Source organism: Apteryx rowi, unplaced genomic scaffold, assembly GCF_003343035.1.
Source record: "Apteryx rowi isolate R43461 unplaced genomic scaffold, aptRow1 scaffold_503, whole genome shotgun sequence".
Lineage (NCBI taxonomy): Eukaryota > Metazoa > Chordata > Aves > Apterygiformes > Apterygidae > Apteryx > Apteryx rowi.
In genome coordinates, this window is record NW_020450765.1 from 29,263 (window position 1) to 50,666 (window position 21,404).

Below are 21,404 nucleotides of genomic sequence, written 5' to 3' on the forward strand. Positions count from 1 at the left end.
CTGTGACTTAGTTTAGAAGAAGCTTGCCCAGTCCAAGATCTCCAGAGGGTCCCTGTTCACACTACACGAGTCTGACAAGCAGCCGCGGGACACTCGGAGCGGGGGAATAAATCCGCCGCCCGCTTCGCCGCCGCCTCTCCTCGTGCCGGCTCCTTCCCGGCGACGGTTTGTCCCGCCTGAGACGTCGGGTGGGCACAGCGGCTCCGAAGGGCCGTAGAGGACCGGAGCATCCCTGCGCTTCCCGGCCGCCCCCCGCCCCCCCAGCTCGCAGCAGGTTTCCGGAGCCCCCGCGGCCACCCGTGGCGGCGCGCAGCGGTTGCTCCGGCRCGGATGCGTTCGCACGATGAACTCGGGACTGAGTCCCGGGGAAACTTGGACCCGGCGGTTTCGGGACGGGCTGCTGGGCGGCACGTCCCAGCCGGGCGCAGTCGGCGCGTGCATCCCCTCCTCTCCGCGGTCGGGGCCCCGGCGTGCCCCGGCTCCAGCGCTCCGCTAGTCACGCCGGTGGGAAACCAGTCGTGCATGTAGCAAAGGGCGTTTTTTTTTCTCTTTTTTTTTGGCCCAGCAGCCAGAGGTGGTTGGCTTCCTGCTGGAAAAGCCACGGCAGAGGTCTGCAGGCCAACGGCAGGCCCCGCGCAAAGCTCCTTCCGAAAGGGATCACGCAAATCATGCAGAACGGCCATTTGCACATCCTTCGTACAGAATCCGTCCTATCATTTCAACTATAGCAAGCTATGATTTTTATATATAAATATTATATAAATAATGTATAAAACCTTAAAAATTAACTATGTAAAATATTATTTCTGAAACAATTTTAGATATATCCACTATGACTATAAACTGTGTCCTGACCTGTGTTATTTACATTTTGCTGCTTAAAAAAGCATTGAATTAATTTTTTTATAGTCGACTAAAATATTGTAGTTCTGTGGTAGTAATATTTTAATGAAAATAACTACAATTAGAGACATTTGTATAAAAAAAACATATTAAATTGTCTGTATTTTTGTAATGTTCCATTTTGTAAAGAGAAGAATATTCAAAGACTTTTGTAGAATACAAAATTAAAGTTTGTATCTGCGAAATTATTGCTGTATAAATGTGCTTTTTAAATAAAAGCTCATAACACAACTAAATAACTTGTAACTTGTGTCGTGCGTGGTGGCGGGTCTCCGCGGTGCAGCTGCCCAGCTTCTCCTCTCCCTTGGGACAAGAAACGTGGCTCTTGCTCAGCAGTATGAGTCGGGGCAACTACTTGGGGTTTGATGGCGCGTGAAGGCAGCGTTATTYGGACCGGCTCTGGATTAAAAAGGTAACGGTGTTGGTGGGAGACCCAACACCACTTTAGATGGTCGGGTGAGAAGGCACCTGCCAAGGTCTGCCCGGCTGGTGATGGGTGTGAGGAACACGCTCACGGATTTGGATTGAATTGCTCTTAGGTATGCCTAGTTTGGATCACATCCCTTTTTATTTATCGGTATTATAAGCTTAAAATGTATCTATAAAAAAAGGTTAAAGATACRGATATATTTTAATTTGGTATTCATTTCAGCCAGGCTGCTGCGTGCGAGCTGTCTCTCACAGATGATATGGGCAGTCCCTGCCTAGGAGGGCTTACARTTTATACAGAGAAATTTATATAGGCAATTTATATCATATGGACAGTTATACAGACGATTTATTTAGCCAAAGCAGGTAACGTCAGCCAAGGCAGCGCCAGAAGCTGGTTTCTTCGGCCCCGCGTACCCCCTGCACCGTGAGGGCCCTTCGGCAGCGGCAGCGGTAGGCTTGGCTGGAGCACGCCTCGCGCGATGTTCAGCAGACCATGACCCTTCTCCACCCAGCACCTCCCTCGCCCCGTTCCCCCCCCCACCGCCTTTCGGTGTGCTCGAACGCCTTTTCCTTGCAGAACAGAAACGCTGCAGCTGCATGCAAAGTTTGTAGCCTGATGGGTTGCAAAGACGTGGGTGGAAGCGGAAAAAAAAAACCCCAATGGCCTATGCTTGCACACACACACGTGCACGGGTTACAGTTAAAAGTGGGGCTTGATTTTTTATTTATTTTTTATTCCCTCCTACGGTAGCTGAGAAGAAAGTTAACTTCTCGGCGGTGACATACTAGGTCAGGACCGCATTTCGGCCGCTCCTCGGGTGAACCACGTTGGCAAGATAACACGGCGCAGAAAAAATGTGCAAGAACACACGACCGGAAGGGGATACCACATCAAACTTCAAATAAACAGCAGGTGGAAGCTAAGCAGGCAGAACTCAGCTAGCACTCGCTATTATTATCGTAATTATTATTGTCTTATGCATGGAAAAACCTTGGTAAAGCTACACCTGTCTTACATGCAAGGGCGTTTTGTACAGTTGTACCTGATCAGGTCTCTCACCTGAAAGCTATGGGGCTCGTCCAAGTGGCAGAAGGTAGCCCTCAGCGTGGCGGAAAGCTCTGGGATACCTGTTTTGGAGCGCTGGCTGGAAAGTCAGTCACTTTTGGCCCATATCTTATCTCCGAAACCTGCTTCCTCTATCTCCCCAACCTGGGTGTTGAAGAAAAGCCGGCCGTGTCGGCATCCGTCTAGCAGGAACTGACCCCGCGTGAACTGTTGCACATGCAGAAATTCCTAAGGCGTGATGAAGCCAAATTTAAGAAAGCGTCGGGCTGAGCGAAGTGTTTCCTTGCGCCGTCGCGCCCAGCGCCTTGCAAGAAAACAGGAATACAGATGTACGGGTGAAAGAGTAGGACTTGGAGAGGTGTCAGAGGGGAAGCGGCACGGGCGGCGATAAGGGCAGCGAAGAGCCCGGAGMCTGACCGCGGCGGGGAAGCGCGAACCGACGGCGCGCGATGCGTGCCCTCCTCAGGATGYGCGGGTCACGCCGGGGAGAGGCGGAAAAGGCTGCGGAGGCATTCGCAGGAGAAAATACGCCGCAACGTTACAGCACGGAGCCGAGCACCGGCGGCGCCAGCTCCTGTTTCTGGCTGTGCCGCGGAGCTGGGGATGGTTTTAGCAGAGTCATTTCCTCCTCGGCTTCCTCTCCACCGCCGTGTCCGCYGCGTCCTCCGCGCGCTGCGGGGTTGGCAGGCTCAGGACTGCTTTGCACGTGGCCGGGCCGGGCTCAGCAGGACCGCGCTTTGCCAGGGCTTAGCAACCCGCCGGCTGGCTGGCAGCTAACGGGCAGTGGAAGCGCTGAAGGAGCGGATGGAGAAGGTGCTGTGGGGACCAGGTCCCATGTGCACGGCCGCGGCACCCTGCCCGATCTGCAGAGACCTGTCGGGGCGAGCAGAGCGTGCGGCGCTAGATGCTGGCGGACGGGTGGGCTTTGAGGACACGGCGCGTGGGGCAGCCCGAGCGAGGGGCCGATGCAGGACAACGAGCACGGGACTTATCCCGGAGCAGGAGGAAGAGGCAGAGGAGGCTCCGCTGGCGCCTGACAGCGCTCCAGGAGGAGCCAAAGGAAGGAGTCTGCCACACCAGGAAGGGGACAACAGCGATCAAACAAGCGTTTCAGAGGAACCCAGCAGCCCGTGGAGAGAAGCGAAAGCACCGGCAGGCCAGCGGAGCGGAGCCTGCTTGAGCGAGCGAACAACAGCCAGCGCGGGCTGGGTGGAGGCGGCCGCGCTGCGGCGGCAGGGAACAGCCACGCGGTGCCCAGCCGGAGCAGAGCAACGGAGGAGCGCGGCGATGGGGCAGAGCAATCGCGGTCGTTTCCGGAGAGGCAGGAAGGAAGCGAAAGAGAAATCGGAAAAATGGAAAAAAAAACGCGCGCGCGCTGGCAGCCAAAGGCAACTGCTTCTGGTGCAAAGGCCGGCGGGCGCCGAGCAGCACCCGCGCCGAGGGCTCTCGCCGGGCAGCCGGGAGCTGGGGGTGCCCCGTGCTGCCCGCTCTGCCCTCCGCTTTGCTCAGCCCCCCCCCCGGTGAGCTCCCTATTGCAAATGCACGTGCACGGCGACGTCGAATAGTCGCAGGACTTTGGGGCTGGCTAGGTCAGGCACCGAGGCAGTTTTCATGCCACTCTGCAGGTATCTGCAGCTATCACGATGAGGAGGGAGTTGGATTAAAAAAAAAAATCAGATCTATTTATGCAAACAAGGAGCTTTGCTGGTGCCTGAGGCTGGGTGCCAGTTGTGGCCTTCAGTGCTGCAAAATCAGGGCTCTGTTCGTGCAGAGGTGAATCGCTGCCGGTGGAGCGCAGCCATCTGCCTTTGATGCTCAGGTCGTTTCTGCGCAAGGAGCCGTTCCAGTCAAACCCGTCTTCTCTTGCACCCCAACCGGTTGAGCGTGTTTTCGCACGCGGGGATTCATGCGTGCACCTGACTGTCATGGGAGCAGATCTTTTGTTCCAGGGTAAGAAGGGTTGAGGCAAGCCCTGGATCCGGCAGTGTTTCGGTGTGCGGAAATAGCTTCTCTCAGCAAGAATGCTTGGCCCAGCCTTCAGATGTGAAAGCTGCTCTAGTTCAGCTCAACGGTTTTTGGATATGAAGTTTTCGATCAAAGGAGGGGGAGGGAGGAGATCAGCCCCGCAAGCAGAGACCTGCTTTCTCATGCTCCAAGCTTGGCCTTTTTTGGACATCCAAAGTTTTCATCCAGCTGTCTGCAAAGATAAAACCAGCAGCGAACCATGGAGCTGGATAACATTTCAAGCCCTCCTACAGCCCAGATATGGAGGGCTGATTTCGACCCCCGTGTCCACAGCGGGTGGGTAGCCTGGATTCAGGCACAGCAGAGCCGCTTCCGAAGGCAGCACGTCGCATGGGCTGCATCTCCCATCGCCATCACCCCTCTCCTGGCACACCCTCTGCCCTAACCCCGCCGCTCTCCTCCCAGCAGGCAGACGGTTCCTAACTGATGCTTATCTCTGGTTTCTAGATACCATGCCTCTACCCCCAGATACCAGATCAGAGCTTCAGATTTTGTGAATGGTGTGAATCACTTGGCTCATTTCGCGTGGCTTCTGTAAACAGGGGCCGGCGACCTGCTCGCAGGCACGGGCTGCTGCACGTCCCATCCACACGTACCCACCTGGGTTCCCCAGGGCCACGCCAGGGTCCTGGCACCACGCTCACGCCTAAGTGCCCTTCTCAGGAACTGGCATCAAGGCTGAACCAAAGCTGTCACCTCCACTGAAGGAAGCAAAGGGAGAAAACAACTGTCTCCTGATGTCGTGAGCAAAAACAAACCAGCCAACCCCAAACCCCAGCAACTTTCAATTATCACCTCCGCACGCCACCCCCGCTGGCACCGGCTGGAGTGGGAGTGCCTGCGTTGGCTTGCCTAAGCTGTAATTTCCTAGGGGCACAGACTACACCTCGGGTGTGTGTTTGGATAGCAGCAATCAGACTGGTTGCCCCATCCTATCTGTAGCTCCAAGGGAGTGAAGTCACCGGGAAGGGCGGCTGGCGCCCTTTTCCTTCGAAAGTCTCGTTCTGCGAGTTCCTGCCCTGCTCAGAGCCTCCTGGGACGGCCACGGCAGGAGCTGGTAGGCACTTCTGCATTTAATGCGTAGTGGGGCTGCCTCACGTAACATTTGGGTTGTCTTTAATGCAGAAAACAACCATCTTTTGTTTTTTCTCTAAGTAGGTGACTCTCCRTGCAGTGTTTTGGGACGTGACAAGTGCAAGTCTCCCAGCAAATTCACTGCTGGTAGCAAAGACATGGGCATGTGGAGTTTTTAAAGGCATGAACTTTGCAGGGTTTGATCTCACTTCATGTTAAGGGTTCATAACCAGCAGAAACAAGAACCACCAAAACACCAAGATAAGTTATGCATGTACACACACACACACACACACACACACACACACACACACTCTCATGGAGATACATGACATTTTTGTATAGATGGGAAATCAGCCTGCACCTGATTGGAAACCTTTGAAGTAATTCAAATTATGCCAAAACCTGAAATAATGGTGTGACTTCTCTTGCCACCTGAATGAGCAAAACGAGACAAAGCCATCACTTAGTTTATACAGGGACGGGTGTGAAAAGCTCAGCTTGCCACCTGAGCTTGGCCACCTCCATTTGCAGTTGTGTAGCTGTGAGTGCATGCCAGGTAAGGTCATTCTGAGATAAAATTAAATGAGGGATTGTTCAATTTGGGTTATGCTGATCTTTTCCCTAAAGAAACAACGCAAATGGAACAGGAAGAACTGGGCTGTTTTAATAAAGAACACAGCAATAAAATAAAATTTAAAAAAAGAAAAGAGACCCCCTCATCCAAAGGAGGAAGGGAGCCAGATCTCCAGGGAGCACAAGTCTTGGAGCACCATTATTTCAAAAGGACCTGCCTTCTGCACAAGTGCGTAATTTGCTTCTTTTCAAGGAAATTTTGGTACTGTGGAAGGCAAATGAGTAACGATGCTCCAGCCTCTTAGGGGCTTGTCTGAACAAGAAGGGTTGTTAAGGTTTAATATGAGGCAAAATTTTAATCCATTTCATTAAACTCTGTAGATATTCTCAGTACAGTTTTCAGCAGGATTATTCCTGTTTACCTCAAGTCAAGTAAGCACAAGTATGACTTCAACTGATAGAAGCCTTGCTTAAATTAAAGCAATAAGGGCTTCCAAGGCTTGGGGGAAAATTTCCACTGAAACTCTTCTTTTCTTTTAAATAAAAAATGGATTTTGCTTTGACTTTTTTTTTTCTTTACAAGGTATTTCTTTCCATGGGGAAATAATAAAAACTACAAATAGTCTACAAAAGTTTTACTCGTAAATGATGAGACAATTGGAGCTAAAACAGCACTACTTAATTCAAAAGAGTCAATTCTTTTTAGCAGACATACTCTAATTGTCCTCTTTACTACTGAATGGATGCAGTACAAGCCCAGGCCAGTTAGACAGGGGACTTTCAACTCACCGATTTCTAAAAGTCGGCCAAACAACAGTAAACAAATTAATCAGTGTCGAGGCCAGCAGGACACTGAAGCTTGATCCTTGCTCAGAAGTCATACAGCAGTTCTTGCACCTAGCCTTATAACCTATGGCTAAGTTAGGGCATATCCTTCAGAAAGACATCCAAGCCTGATGTAAAAGTGCCAGATTATGTAGGATTTACCACATCGCTTGGCCTGCTGTCCCACCGGTTCTTTGCCCTCACTGTTAAAAATGTGTTGTTGTTAATAATTTCCTTATTTTTCATTATTAACAAGTCTCCATATTCCCATGCCCCATATCTCTTTGCTTTTATTTTTCAAAATAGCTTATTCTTATTAAATTATCCCATTTTTCCATAACCTAGTCCCATGGTAAGCCTTTCCTGGGATTTGATCATAAACAATTCTTCTGTTTGAAGTGTGATGACTTTTTAAGTCAGCTTTTTGCTCCTTCTACAAGAATTTCAGAGAGRCTGCAAGTTAACACAAAATCAGTGGTGAAGTGACCAGGCGGGGACCAATTTTTCTTTGTACAAGCCGTATGCTTGTAGGTCAGATTTAATCTAATGCTCTCAGGGAGGAGAGGCTCCTTATCAGGTCTCAATCCCTCCGCCTGCCAGTCCCCAGGAGACTAGCGGCTTGATAACGTTCTCCCTTCCTGATGCCTTCTTTAATCAGGCACCTTATCTACAAGATCTCAGAGTACGTCTGACAAAAAGGACGATCCTCTCCTCTAGGATTGTCCATAGCTGCGGAAGAGGCTTCTTTTCAAGACAAACATTAATGACTTGCATGCCTCCCTGTAAGACACAATTCTTCAAGCAGGGTTAATGGGCAGGCAGCATTTCCAAGCTCGGAGTGGGCCTTCATCATGTCTCACTCACTCTGGTATAAATCAGGCATGACTCTGTTAGTCATGTTAGTAGGGCCACTGTGAGCTAAGGTGCACAAGATAAAAGACTTACTTAGAGGATTGGAGACCACTCCTTGGGTGTGATGTGAAGTCAGAGAGCGAAGATGTCTTGGAAAGGTGGTTTTGTCAAGGATTGATGTGTACCTCAAAATTCACAGCAGAAATACCTGTAATCATTTCAGCTTTCCAAAGGAGCTGCAAAGAAACCAGAGGTTATCTCTGCGCTGAATTCCTGTAGTGCAGCTGACTTGCCACCACAATCAGAGCAAAGCTGAATGTAGATTTGACCTTGCTAGAAGCAAACAGGAGCACGCGGAGTTGATAACAGATAACTGCACAGACACCAGCTAACATGAGCTGAACAAAAGACTTCATAAGACTTTCCACCCACTGTGTGCTAAGAGGCCGGAGGGGCTAAGGGGAGCGATGCCAGGCAGAAGGTTGTATTTTCAGTCTTATTTATTAAGGACAAAGTATTCAAATCACTTGCATGCCTGCTCCTTGTCTGAACTGGCACTGAAAATAGGAACGCAATTGTATTTCTAAGTTCTTGTAGGAAGATTTGAATAAAGAAGGCAATGTTACTTGAAGTATTCAGCCATGCATGTCTTATCCTGCAATAAACGGAGCAGTTCCCTGTGGAAGTGGGCCAGGCTAGGCACCAAGCAGGTGGATTAACTGTTCAGAGGAAAGAGCATGGAAAGTACTTTTCTTGCAGAGCAGGTCTCCATGTAAAGAAGTGCGACATAGCATGGACTAGTGCTTAAGCTAATGAACCACCCACCAGACTTCTCCAGGAGAAGGTATTAGCACAGAGYGGCATGGCCTTTGCCAAGCTGGCACCTCTGCAAGGAGCCAGAGGGTTCACCTCRCAGCGTGCTGCCTATAGCCAACCTACCAATATTATACTTTATTGGCAACATAACACAAACATTTCCAGCACGGGACCCGTAACAAACTTCGAGTTTGCCTCAAGATGTTTTTCTCCCTAATTGCTTATATTTATGAGCAGCTATTTCTGTTTAAGTATAGAGAGGAAACACTGAATGGCCCTACCTCAGCTTGCTCTACCATGTCACTGCCAACCCATGGGATGTCAGCCTGCGCATGGGGAGACCTTTTGGGGCCTTTCATGTTCCTACATTGGCTGCTGTGCTTTGTCTTTCTTCATAGAGGGAAAACATATATCATTTGCTGATAAGAGGTTGGCAGTCAAGAGGTTTATTAACCAGACAATGAGCTGAAGAACGCAGGGCAGGCACAACCGGTCTCCATGTCCATGTGGCACGGTGCTGAGAGAGGAAGCCGGGAGAGACAGGGATGGGGAGCCGTGTCCAGCTATAGCATGTGGTCACCCGGTCAGCCCATGGGAATGCATCYGTACTCTAGGGATTCCAGGAAACTGAGGTGGTTGTAAGGCATCAGAAAGGAAGTCCATCCTCAAGGGACGGCTGTAGGGTATTATTTCCCCCTGTCTACACTATCCTCTGAGGTGTGCAACCTTATACGAAGGAAGCAGGTTTGCTGCTATTTCTAGTTACAAAAAATGTTGGGGATTTCTCCGAGCCATTCCTCTCTTTATTAAGACAGCTTAGAATTTGGAATTTCTATCCCATGGGAAATTCTGTTATTTTACTGTGTATTTTCATTCTGAATTGAGACTGAAAAATCAAAATATGAACATTTTGTCATGGAATGGGAAATTCCAAACAATTCCCATTAGGAAATATCAAACATTTCTGTGCAGATATTCATATTTTCCTAACTAGGGTGCAGAACCCATCTAGCTGTGGGCATGAAACACAGAAGAAGCCTCCTGGACCACAAAATGACTTACAATCTGAAAGTGTTTCATGTTTAAAGAGTAATTTTTCTTTCCTTTAGTGGCTCACAGGAAGCAAAAGTTAAATCCATGTTTGCTAAGGCGGTTTCTGTGCAAGTACGTTTGCTTAGCAGCCTTTGCCTCTGCAGCAAGATGCTGCCTGGAGCCTCACTACTGAGTTCAGTGAAACAAGGGCCTCCCGGCATGCCTGCCGGGTTCGTTAGCCAAGAGGTGCCCGGCTCTTCCCCCCGAGCTCTGCAGTTGCCCCGAGCTAATGGTCCCTGAGCACATAGTGGAAGTTAGCAATGATGCGCCAGCACAGGGCTAAGACCTCTAGGGAGGGCGATATTCGTCCCATTTCCTCTCCCTAGAGCAATGCAGGGAGCTAAAGTAGGTGTTAATTTGCCAAGGATAGTGAACTGATGGAGATTAAAACTACTCTGGCAATACARGCAGCCTGGATGTGGTTCCCCGTCCAGCTTGCTGTGCACCATGCACCACCCCAGCCAGTGAAAGGCAGCGAAGGACGGGGTGGGCGGGTGGCCGGAGCCTCAGGGCAGCAATGTTTCCTAAGGTCAGTGCTGAGCACTCGTGAAAACCGTGGCCTTGAGCACCTGACAAGCACCGAAATGTCTCTGTGACTCTCACTGTTGCCCTGCAAGATTGCTTAGGTGTCCTGTTCCCATGGATTTTAATGGGAGCTGGTGCTAAGTGGGAGCAAGGGTACTAAATAAATAACCTTTGCCATAAGGGCCCCGGGTCCCGCGAGTGAGCTCTGCTTGCTGCACCCACCCGTGCTCTGCCAGTGGTGCACTGTGCCTGCCTTAAGCAGCATAATTCATATAGTGCTTAATCTGGATAAGCCAATAATAATTAGATAAAAGTCAAATGAAACATCCTTTGTCTTCTGTAAATAACTCAAGTCAGAGTCAAAATAAATGCCGGCAGAGAGAGTGCAGACAGAGTGTGTTCCTACATAAATGAGATTTCCAGGAATGTTGCTTTCCTTACTGAAAAATCTCTGTTGTCCAATGGTGCTTGGTGTTTGAACAAACACAGGCGAAGTCAAAGTGAGAACTAACTGCCGGGGCTCGGCAGCATATGTTTTGCATTAAGAAACTGTTTGAGGGGCCTGTGTGGCTTAGAGGATAAATCATCAGGTTTGTCCCCTTGCAGCTCACAAGTGCAGAATAGCCTGTGGTCCTCGAGGAAAAGCAATCAGCCTGAACTCGGCTTTCTCCATAGTTCCTGCCGCAGAGCTCGTGCTTCAGCGTGAAAAGGCATGACGTGGGCTGGGGCTGGGGACTCGAGCCCTGGGCAGCCCCGGGCTGACATTTCGTGGGATGCAAGACACGACTCTGCTGGACTTGCCAGCCTGAGCTTCCCCACAGCCATGGGAGCAAGCACTGTCTATGGCTGAAACAAGGGAAAAGCGATGAAAACAGTGGTGGAATACAAGACCAAGCATCTAGCACACAAATAGCAAAGGAAAGGAAGATAAATGCTAAGATATTCTTTAAATATCTGCGGAGGAAACCAGCAAGGAGCCAGTTCAGCTATGGGCAGACGGGCTGGAAGCTAATGACAGATGATCCTGATATTACTAAGAGGCTAAGCAGGCTGCTGACCACCATTTTCGCAAAAGAAGCTGAATGTCACATCCTAGGAGTTCATTTTCTTGGGAGGAAAAGGACTGCTAAAAGCTTTTAATAGCTTCTTTTGAGGCAATGATGATGATGATTAGGAGGTTGTGAGGAAGCAGGGCCTGATGTATTACATGCCAGAGACTTGAACGCAGTAAACATGGGTGGAAGGATATTTGTTTTGACAGCATGCTTGGTACACAGGAAACATAAAGCAATAGGAGGATAGCTGTGCACAGAAGTTCCCAGTCCTATATTTAAGAGCAAATAAAACCAAGGGAGGACCCTGCAAACTCTAGACGTCTACAAGTAGTCACAGACCTTTTGTCTCAGCTGTGGGAAGATCCTGAGGACACTGATAACAGCTTGAATTGCACAACTTGGGGAAACATGGGGACTCTTGGTGTGTCCACTTCGCCAAAGATCTTGGCTCTAACACTGGCTACATGCTGGAGGGGAAGGCGGAGAAAGCCCAAAAGAGGATAATTATGGAATAACCTGTCGATGGAGGAAGTGGCTTCCTAACCTCTCTTTACTTAGGGCTTGAGTTATGCTTGCAAGCAGGAAGATTTATAGCCCTCCCAAGGTTGTGCTGTTTTCCCCTTCTAGCCAGATTAATTTAATGAATGAAAGGCAGGAAAAACCGATGAATAACAAAGCCCCTTCAGTGATGCTGTGTTACATCATTAAATGAGGGGGCTTTTTTACTCAAAAGGAGATGTCTGGCTTATAATCATAGCTAAACTCCCATTTGGAAAATGGCTTTCAGTCTATAGAGAGCTCTCCTGTAAATTCAGCAGAATTCAAATCCTTACCCTATTATAATTATATAATACTAAATAGCAGCTCTTTTTCAGTCCAAAAGGGCTCTTCATTGCTATATGATTCTGCTATACACAAAAGGTCTTTCTGCAATCAAATACTCTGTGTAAATGTCAAATATGATTTGGTTCCAAGTCCTGAAGTCTGCACACAATCAGTCGCAGCAAGACATAGGCTGAAAGCTAAGCTGCAGAAGCGCCTGGGAATTTCCACATCCCAGCACCACCCGAGTGGCTGGAGCGCAGGGTATTATTAAGGGCGAAGACGTTGCAGGATCCTGAAACATGGCTTAACCACCCTTGCAGTGTTTACTGTCCCCCAAGGTGGGACGGTGTATATCGAGAACACGATGGCATGTCTAAACATGCTGCCTCATCGCCATTTAGATCTAAACCAATTACGAAGCTATAAACCAGCTTCGAGGTTGCAAGACAGCTTGTTTAGCGATAATAATAATTAAGTTCTTTGCATTTACACTGCATTTTTCATTTGTAGATCATAGGATGCTTCATCAAAGCAGGCAGTGATCATTACTTCCCATTATTACCAGCAGAGAAAATGAGGTGCAGGGAAGTTAAACATCTTGTTTGTCCAAAGCTGGAGATCAGGTTATGGGGATGGCAGGAAGCGGGAGCCCCATCGTCCTTGTGCAAAGGATGAACCAGAGCTGCTGGACTCATCTCCCAGATGGATTAGCATGCGACTGTCCAAAAACTAATGGCAAGGAGATGGTTGGGAAGTTATTGATTAAATACATCTGTTTTGGTTTTTATTTTTAAAAACGCTTTCTTCAAAAATAAACTTTGCATGGGAATAAGCTCTCTTTAACAATGCTTTCCTGAAGATCCTTGACAACGTAATGTAGTTCGTGGTCAGCAGATGTGTGTATTTAGTCATAAAGGTGCTCAGCTGGGATGTAGGAAGCCTAGGCATAAGTCCTGGCTGTGTTTGAGTCAGGCTTTTATGGCCAAGTCTCCCACATCCCTGACGAGCTTTCTGGTGGCCATCATCTCATCAGCTAGGTGCAGCAGGTCCATGTTGTTCATTGGGCTAAATAGCATAGAACTAACCATCTTCTGCACGGGGAGACTCCTTTAGTCCAGGAAATTTAGCTCCAGGAAAAATATCAGTTAGGTTTTTTTGACAAGAAATGCTGCCATCTTGAAAAAAACAAACAAACTCCTTTTGATGCTTTCTGAACAGTTCTTCTAGTATTTGAGCTGCAATGGTTTGTAATGCATAAAGCCATTTGTGTTTTGCATTCTGCAGTGCTTTTGGCTTTTGTCTGTGGTTGTGCAAAGTTTCATCAAAAATAAACTGGTGAGAATTATTTCAGTTCTTGATTCACATTGTGGTGTTAGAAAGAAACAGATCTCAAAGATGGAAAGGAATTATTTCTCATAATTTTGTAAGTCTGCATTTTCATTTTATAGTCATCTAAATGATGTCTTTGAAAGCCCTTGTTGCAATTATTGTCTTGGCTTCTTATTCCTATCTCTTCACTAGAACAGGCATACTCCCTGAAATGAATAGCTTGTAAACTGGGGACAAAAGAAATGCTGGCATTCCAGGCTCTTTTAAGTAAGAGAGTACATTTTGCAACTTTAATTTTTTTTAGGTTGGTTTCTTTTCATTCAGTTTTGCATTTGGGGAGAGCCAGGTTCACTTCAATCCTGCACAGCAAAAGCCAAATCAACAGTCCTGTTGAGCTCTGAGCTTTGCACTGTTTTGCGAGAAGGCGGGATGGCTATCTTTTTTTTCAAATCAGTTGGCCGACTGTGGGGCAAAGGGCTGCAGACTCACAAACTCAAAGCAAAACCTCGAAATGGAGGCTGAAAACCCTCRTTTCCTGCAGAAGCAGCAGTGCATTTTACTGCAAAGAGTAAAAGTGATTATTTTGAGGRGGCTGTGTTTGCTGGAAGCTTTGAGAACAGATTTGTGTCTCCATAAAGTTTTGCATAAGCCTTGCCAGGTTTCACGTCTCCGACAAACCTGAAACGTGYGTTGTCTTCTGTTTTACACAGCTCCCAAGGGCAGAGGGAGAAATTAAATCAGATACCAGTGAGGCTGCTTGCACGTATCATGCACGTAGGTGCTAATGTCCATGATAAAACCATCCTGATGGGGAAGTGTCAGGAGTCTCTTTCCTGCTGGAGACCATCTCAATGTCAGTCCTCCACGGCAGAACCATCTCAACCCCAGCCCTCCATGGCAGGACCATCTCAACCCTGGTCCTCTGTGGGAGCATGCTTGGACTATACAGACTAGCAAAGCAAAGGATCTTCCCGTGCCTCCCACATTCATCTCCTCAGGGATGGGCTCAGGGGCCAGGGTGGGACRTTCGTCCTGCTGCCCCAGGGAGCCCTAAAGGGAGCCAGGCACGGACAACGTGATGCAAATCAACTGCCAGTCCCATCTGGAGATGTACAATGGAAGAGGAGCCTGATTTCCGTGGGAGATGGGGGAGCAGGGACAGAGCGGAGCGGCAGGGCAAGGAGGGTACCACCGGCACAGCACGGGGCCCGTGCTGCGAAGCTCGGGGAGCCGATCACCGCCCAGCAGCACTGTAAACGCTCCGCAAATTCCAGGGAGATAAAGCAAAGCTGAGGACATTGTACATTTAAGCTGATTTAGATAGCGCTTGCGTGCTGGGAGTTAAAGGTAATTTATTTCTCTTGGCTAACGACCCATTCTCTTCGAGGGCTGTATTTTCTGCCCGGCCGCAACCTTTCTACCTCTGGCAGTTGTTGTTATTTTAATATTAGGCTAAGAGCTAATATATTAGACTAATACRTTAGGCTAGCAACCTGTAGACTCTTTAGAGAGTCTGTTTTGGTGACACATGGAGGAGATTTTTATAGATAGGCTGCTCAAACCCAGATCAACCCTAGTCTGGCATTTAACTGCGGCTTACAGAATATAATGGCTGAACGCATTTGGCCTATGCCCACAATAACTCTCTTTGACTGTAAAAGAAGTTCCAATAAACATGTCATTCAAATGTGAATGTATTCCAGTAAAAATTAGTGATCTGATGCTATGAATAACCTGCAGAGCAATAGTATATTTTCAATTGCCCCCCCATCAGACAGGCCCGAGATGATTAACACCAGATCGGCCATGATATTTATATTGTTCGGATCATGGTGTGTCATAAGCAAATGCAAAATTGCATACTGTATTGTAACAGCAGGGATGGGAAGAGCCACGTAATGAGCTGGTTTTATAGCGAAAAACAAATGGGGTTGTAATACAACCCTGGAAACAAGGGACTGCTTCCAAGAGGGGTGAGGGAAGAGGACTGCAGAGTGTGAGAGCAGCACCAAGAATGACTCTGGTTAAATGAAGTAATTTATATAAACAGATTTTTATTTTTTTTTCTTGCAGCAGCCCAGAATGATATAACACGGATTTGAATAAATGCTGTGAACAAGACATTCCCAAACCTGGTGAGTTTGGGAAAACATTTGAAAAAATTAACTATTTTTGTTTGTTCTGGCTAAAACTAACCACTGCAAATTTAAGAGTGTTTCCATTTTCTTGCTGCCCATATTCTCTCCTTCTCCCCTCTTTTATTAATAAGCTGGGGGACCTTCTGTGAATCTTCCCCTATGAAGAGAGACACCCTCCCCCACCTGTGGCCCCTCTCCCCGAAGCACGAGTTTGTAAGATCTCTTGTCACCAGGGCTCGGCGAAGACTTGTGCGTGTAATGCGAAACATGTGTCTCTCCCCGGCGCTTGCAATCTTACCCCGAAGAGCTCCAGCGAGGGCTGAAACGGGAGCGCTCTCGGCGGAGCCAGGGAGCCGACGGGGGAAGCTCCAAGCCAGAGACGACAACTTGGGCATTTTTGTGTGTTCCAGAAGAGCAGGAGCTCGCCCAATGAGGACATCAGCAAAGGCCACTTCGGTGGTGGGGCGGGGGGATGTTGGGCAATAGGACTTGTCTCTCGTGACAATAAGCCCAGACAAAAGGAAGATAAATGGCTTTTTAGAAGATGGCAAAAGCAAAATGATGGGAAAACAGCCTCCTGATTGAAGTCACTACCCTCCACACTTTTGCCCCCTTTCCTGAGCTAGAGGGGAAAGAGGAAGAAGCTGGAGAAGATGCAGAGATGTCTGGGGACCATTATTTTTTTCTCAATTTTTGATGGATCGTCACCATTAAAAAAAGAAGTGGGTATCAAAATAATATAGGTACGATATATAGTACTGTAATTAATATATATACAATATAACAAGCCTCATTCTCTTTTGCTTTTCTTTCTGGATATTTTAAGCTGCAGCCTTCTGCTCAGAGGAGATCCCATAAAGTAATCAGTGCACCTCACAAGGATGCCGGGCCCAGTCCTTGGGCGAGGTTTACCCCTCCTTCAAGCTTCCCGGGCACTGGGACACGCCAGGGTGGACAGAGCTTCTTGAGCTGCAGCCCTGGCCGCTGGGAGGCCCCGAAGCACGAGTCTGGGGTATCCACGCGGCTCAGGCATCCTTGTTTGCCCTAACGACAGCATCCATGGGAAAACACGTAACTCGTGAAAGCGCTGTCTCCCAAATCTTCATACGAGTGGGAGGCATACTCAGGAGAGGGACAAGAGCAGAAAGATGTTGACTGCAATAGTGTGTGATAGCAGAGAACTGCCAGCCCCATTGTTGAGGGTTTTCTTCTATATCTTGAAGCCAGAAATACAGCACAGGGTAGTGAGACAATTGCCATGTCTAAAATCCGAGTGTAAGTTGGCCTCATCTGGGATTAGACGCTGAAATAACATAGCACCCTGGATCTGGCCAGCGTCTAACAGCGGTGCTTCTGGGTTTCCAACAGCCAACTTCATTTCAAGAAAAAAAGAAAAAAAAAAAAAGATCAGGCTTAGGCTGAGGCATGTTGTTGCCTCGCGAGTTCACTTGCAAAGGTCACTGCTCCTCTCCCCCCAGCCGGTGACTCTCTCCCCGCAGCTCCGTTGTTTGTGCAAGGCGTCAGGAATTAAAACCTCATTTCGAGGGCTCTGGGCAGACCCCGGCAGCACTACGTCGCACTGATTGCCAGCGGCGGGCGAGCTTTTCCCTGTCGGCCCTTTAGCCACGGTGGTGCGCAAGCTCCGAATGGCTTGCAGTGATTCTTCTTGCCGGTGAATTTTTTTTCCTCTAGCTAACAGGAACTCTGTTGCGTTAGCAGAACAGCTTTATCATGATAAATTGCGTAGGATTATATTGTTACAGGGAATTGCCATCACCTCAGCAATAAGGGGGGGGGGGAAAAAGCTTGAAAAATAGATAAATAACTGCAGGAGAGCTGGGAGTGCAGTGAGAGCAAAAATGGCCTCCTTAGGGAAGCAGATAGATGTCTTCCTCAGTTTTAAAGATCCTGTTACAGAGCCAGCACTCTGGGAAATGTTTGCACGAATGAGTCAAGCCAAAGAAAAGTAGCTGCCTTTGGGGAAAAGGTGGATATTGCACAGTGCTCTCGGGATTTAAGGTTTCTAGAACAGGAGTTCACGTGTCCTTGCAGTGATGAGCACATCATTTGCAGAAGTGAATAGTGATTTTTGGTATCCTAATTTCTGAGCAGACCCATGGAGAAACCATGAAAGATGCTGGCAACTGCGCGTACCCCCCCCCCCCCGGCATTTGGAAAGTCAGGCCTCTCGCAAGTGCCTCCAGTCCAACCCCTGCGTGCCGAGGGAGCCCCAAATCACTCGGTGCTTTTGAAAACATGCACATTGTGGATTAGAGGAATGTTATCTCACCTGGCCTCTTGCATCATGGAGGCAAGAGAGTTAAATTTTATAATCTTCGCATCAAGCCTGCAATTCCCTGATTACATTAGAGAATGTCTTTGAGAAAAAGCCCTGACCCGAGCGCTCGGAGAAGTGTCTCAGCATCCCTCTCCTCCCTCGCCCGTTGAAAAGGGCCATGGCTGAGATCGGTTTAACACCTCCATTTGGTCTGCTCTTACCTGAATTCAGCCTCCTGGATGGCGTCTTTTGGCTAGGTTACAGAACGATTTGCCATCAGAGACCCTTTCCCTCCCGTCAGGACGGCAGGCTGTGATTACGCCACCCCTCGACCTTCTCCTTGGGAGCCGAGCGGATCCAGCTCCTTCGGTGCTCACCCCACGGCCAGCTTCCCAAGCTTCAGTCCGCGGTCAGGAGCGCTCTCCTGAAGCCTTGCTCATTCCTCAGCCTCCCTCCCAAAGCCCGGCCTCCAGCGCGAGCCCAAGCCCGGCGCTTTCCCAGCAGCCCTATATACGGCAGCAACAACGCTCGCTTGCTTCTAACGTCTGCCCCGGCCTTTCTTTGATTTTGCTCTATCATTATGTCGATGCAATRAATATGCAGAGGAACTCTAGGCACCGGTCGTTCCCTTTGCTTGAAATGCTCCACCGCGGTCTCCCAAGTGGACATTATCATATGATTATACACATGCCAGAGGAACAACTGCCCATGTCGGTGTTACTTATATCCTGCAGCTCGCTCTCTGTGCCTGCCCCTTTGCATTCCCCATCCCGCGTTCACACGCTCGCCTTACAGGGCTAGCCTATATTTTGCTCTCCCCGTTCCAGCAGCAGCTCCTCTCGGTAAGGGAAGTCTTGATTATATGTTGTGGCCTGCAGACTGAAATCACAGCAAAATGAACACAGAGCTGCATTGCCTTGAGGTCAAGATGAAGTCAGAGCTCTCTGCTGCCGGCCACCTCCTTTCGCTCTGCCTGACCCTACGCATGCCCACAAGGGCCAGAGCAACCCCCCAGCTTCCTTCGGGGGAAGCTGCCCATCCCAGGTAAACGGGGTGTAAATCACAGTTTTGTAAAAGGGCTGCAACCTTCAGGCCCCGTGAAGATCCCTGCCTCTTTCCAACACTGGGAAAATGTATGAGCGGGGAAGTAATATTTATATAAGTCAAGGAAAACACTGTTTCCTTCTTCAGCAGGAAACAGAAGTTATTCTCAGAGCTTCAGCAAAAGAACAAGAAATTAAATAAAGCCTTGGCAGCCTAAACTTGTTTTATTCCTGCGGTTTTACAATCTCTGAGTCAAAATAAACACATTTTTCATCTCAAGAGAATTATTAGGGTAATAATGGAGGGGGGGGAGTTATTTACAGGCTCCAATGGAATGATTCAATGAATCATATGAACTGAAACAACAGATTCAGGGTAACAAAAATTCACATTTATGCAGTTGTCTGGCGTGATTCTGATGGGTGCTCTGGGGCAGCAATAAACGACCGGGCAAACGCCTAGGTGACTGCAGAGGGAGTTTTGCTRGAGAGAATTGCAATGACCAAAACTACAACACCCAGTTTCCTTCGGTTAAACATTTCAGTTGATTGTAATGGTGTTGTCTCTCCTTACGCCTGGGGTGGGCTCTCGTGTACGGGTGCCAAAGCAGAGCCCCTGGATGAGGAGCTGGACGCTGTCGGGGGCTAATCTATGTCACCTTGTGACACCAATGGGGCAGATGATTAAATTCAAATGGGAACTTTGAATCCTTGTGTTATGCGTTTACCAGTTCAACTTTTAACAAAAAACCCACAATTTTGCATTTAATTTCCTCAGTGCAAGAGGGAAGATTTTTTCCTAAGCTGAGACTGGATGCAGGGACTACACAGTGCAGTGGGAGCAGTGGCTGGGGTGAAACTGGTGTCCCRCTGCAGCGGGCCCAGGCGCTCGCACCAACTTGTTCCCACCCAAAACGACCGAGTGTGCTGCTGTTCATTGAGTCAGCCAACATCTTCCAGGCCGTTGTAAAAAAAACCCCAGCCTTTGCATCAAGTTTTCACTGTGAAATTCAACGCCGTTKTAAAGGCAGCTCTTTTCTAGTTGAATTCCTGTCTACCGCTTCTTATTTCTGCATGCCAAAACCACCCAGTGTAAATCAGTGGAAGGGCTTGGTGTTTTTTTTCCATTTGTTATTTTACGGTTGTAATATACAGAAAGTTAAATCAGGATCATGATGCCATCTCTAAGCATTGTAGTAAAAACCAGTTGTGCCATGAAGGTCCTTCTATCTGAGGTCTGAGTCTGGCAAGTATCTAAAGCAGCCAGCAACTTCCCTTACAAAGGTTGACTCATTTACTTCTAGGAAGCTATTTATATAAATAAACCTTCCCATGTGCATATTTTACGGGACAGAGCAGCAGTCATTCTTGCCAGCTTTGGAGAGGATACCAACGTTCTTCAGAGCCTCAAACTTCACAGTTTGAGTTAAAGATCCAGGTTGTCCASCTGAGACCTGCGAGAAACTCATTGCCTTTGTTTCCTGGGGGTGCTGGAAAGGGCAACAACTGGGAACACAAAGCACGCACTGATTTTATGCATTTGTTAATTATTATGAATGATATAAYTGAAGCAACATGAAATGAATGAGAGGTCAATACCTCCCGTGGATTGATGTCTTTTAGATATTTATTGGAGGCAGATTATTGCTCTAGGGAGCCAACAAGAGCAGGTAGCTACAAGRCTCCTGGTGCTGTGAGCGTATAGGGTGCAGGAGGAGGAGCTGGTACATGGGTGCCAAGGCAGATGGGAATGATACCGTGAGAACAAGCTTTGAGGCTCTTTGCAAAGTGCTTCCCTTTCGCTAGGATCCTGGGAGACAAAAGCAGATAGCAGAAGGGTGAGAAAATCTTGAATTGCGTATTCCCTTCAAAGCCAAAGCGCGCCAGGAGAACATTGTGCCTTGTGCAAAGCTATTCCTAGAGGTAGGCTGGTGTTTAAAGGGTAGAGGTTAAACTCTGAAGCAAGCATGTAATTTTTATAAACAAGGCTCATGTTTCCCTTCTGGAAATATATATATGGAAACCCACGTACGCATGAAGTCTAAGCCATGCACGAGAAGATCATTGAAGTCTTGTTATCTTTGCTTTTGTTCTGCTTTCCTGATGCTTTTTTAATACTCTTACCGGTACTGACTTGGAATTTACTCCCTTTTCCAGCGGAGACTTTTCACAGGGCCGAAGGAGTCTTTGTTCTCCCCCTCGCCGCCCCGGCGYGTTGTTGTTGTGCTGTCCCTGGGGTGTGCTTCTGCTCTTCCAGGGGGCCCGCGGTGGGGAGGAAGAGGCAGAGGATGTGAACTCCCATGTCTGAACACAAAGAGAGGGAAAGAGGGTGAGAGGAGGACCTGTCTGCTCCTGCACRAAATGCTCCCCAGCAAACAGAGAGCTCTCCCGGTTGTTAAATAAAACGGTAAAAAAAGGGRTAGGTGAGAGGGGATGCCTCGGCACTTGGGTTTTGCATTGCCGGATGGCAGGGTGGCAGCATTTGCAGAACTTGCCGTAGCTGTTGTTGTGCCAATACTTGGGCGTGTGGGAGTCGCAATTTCCAGGTAA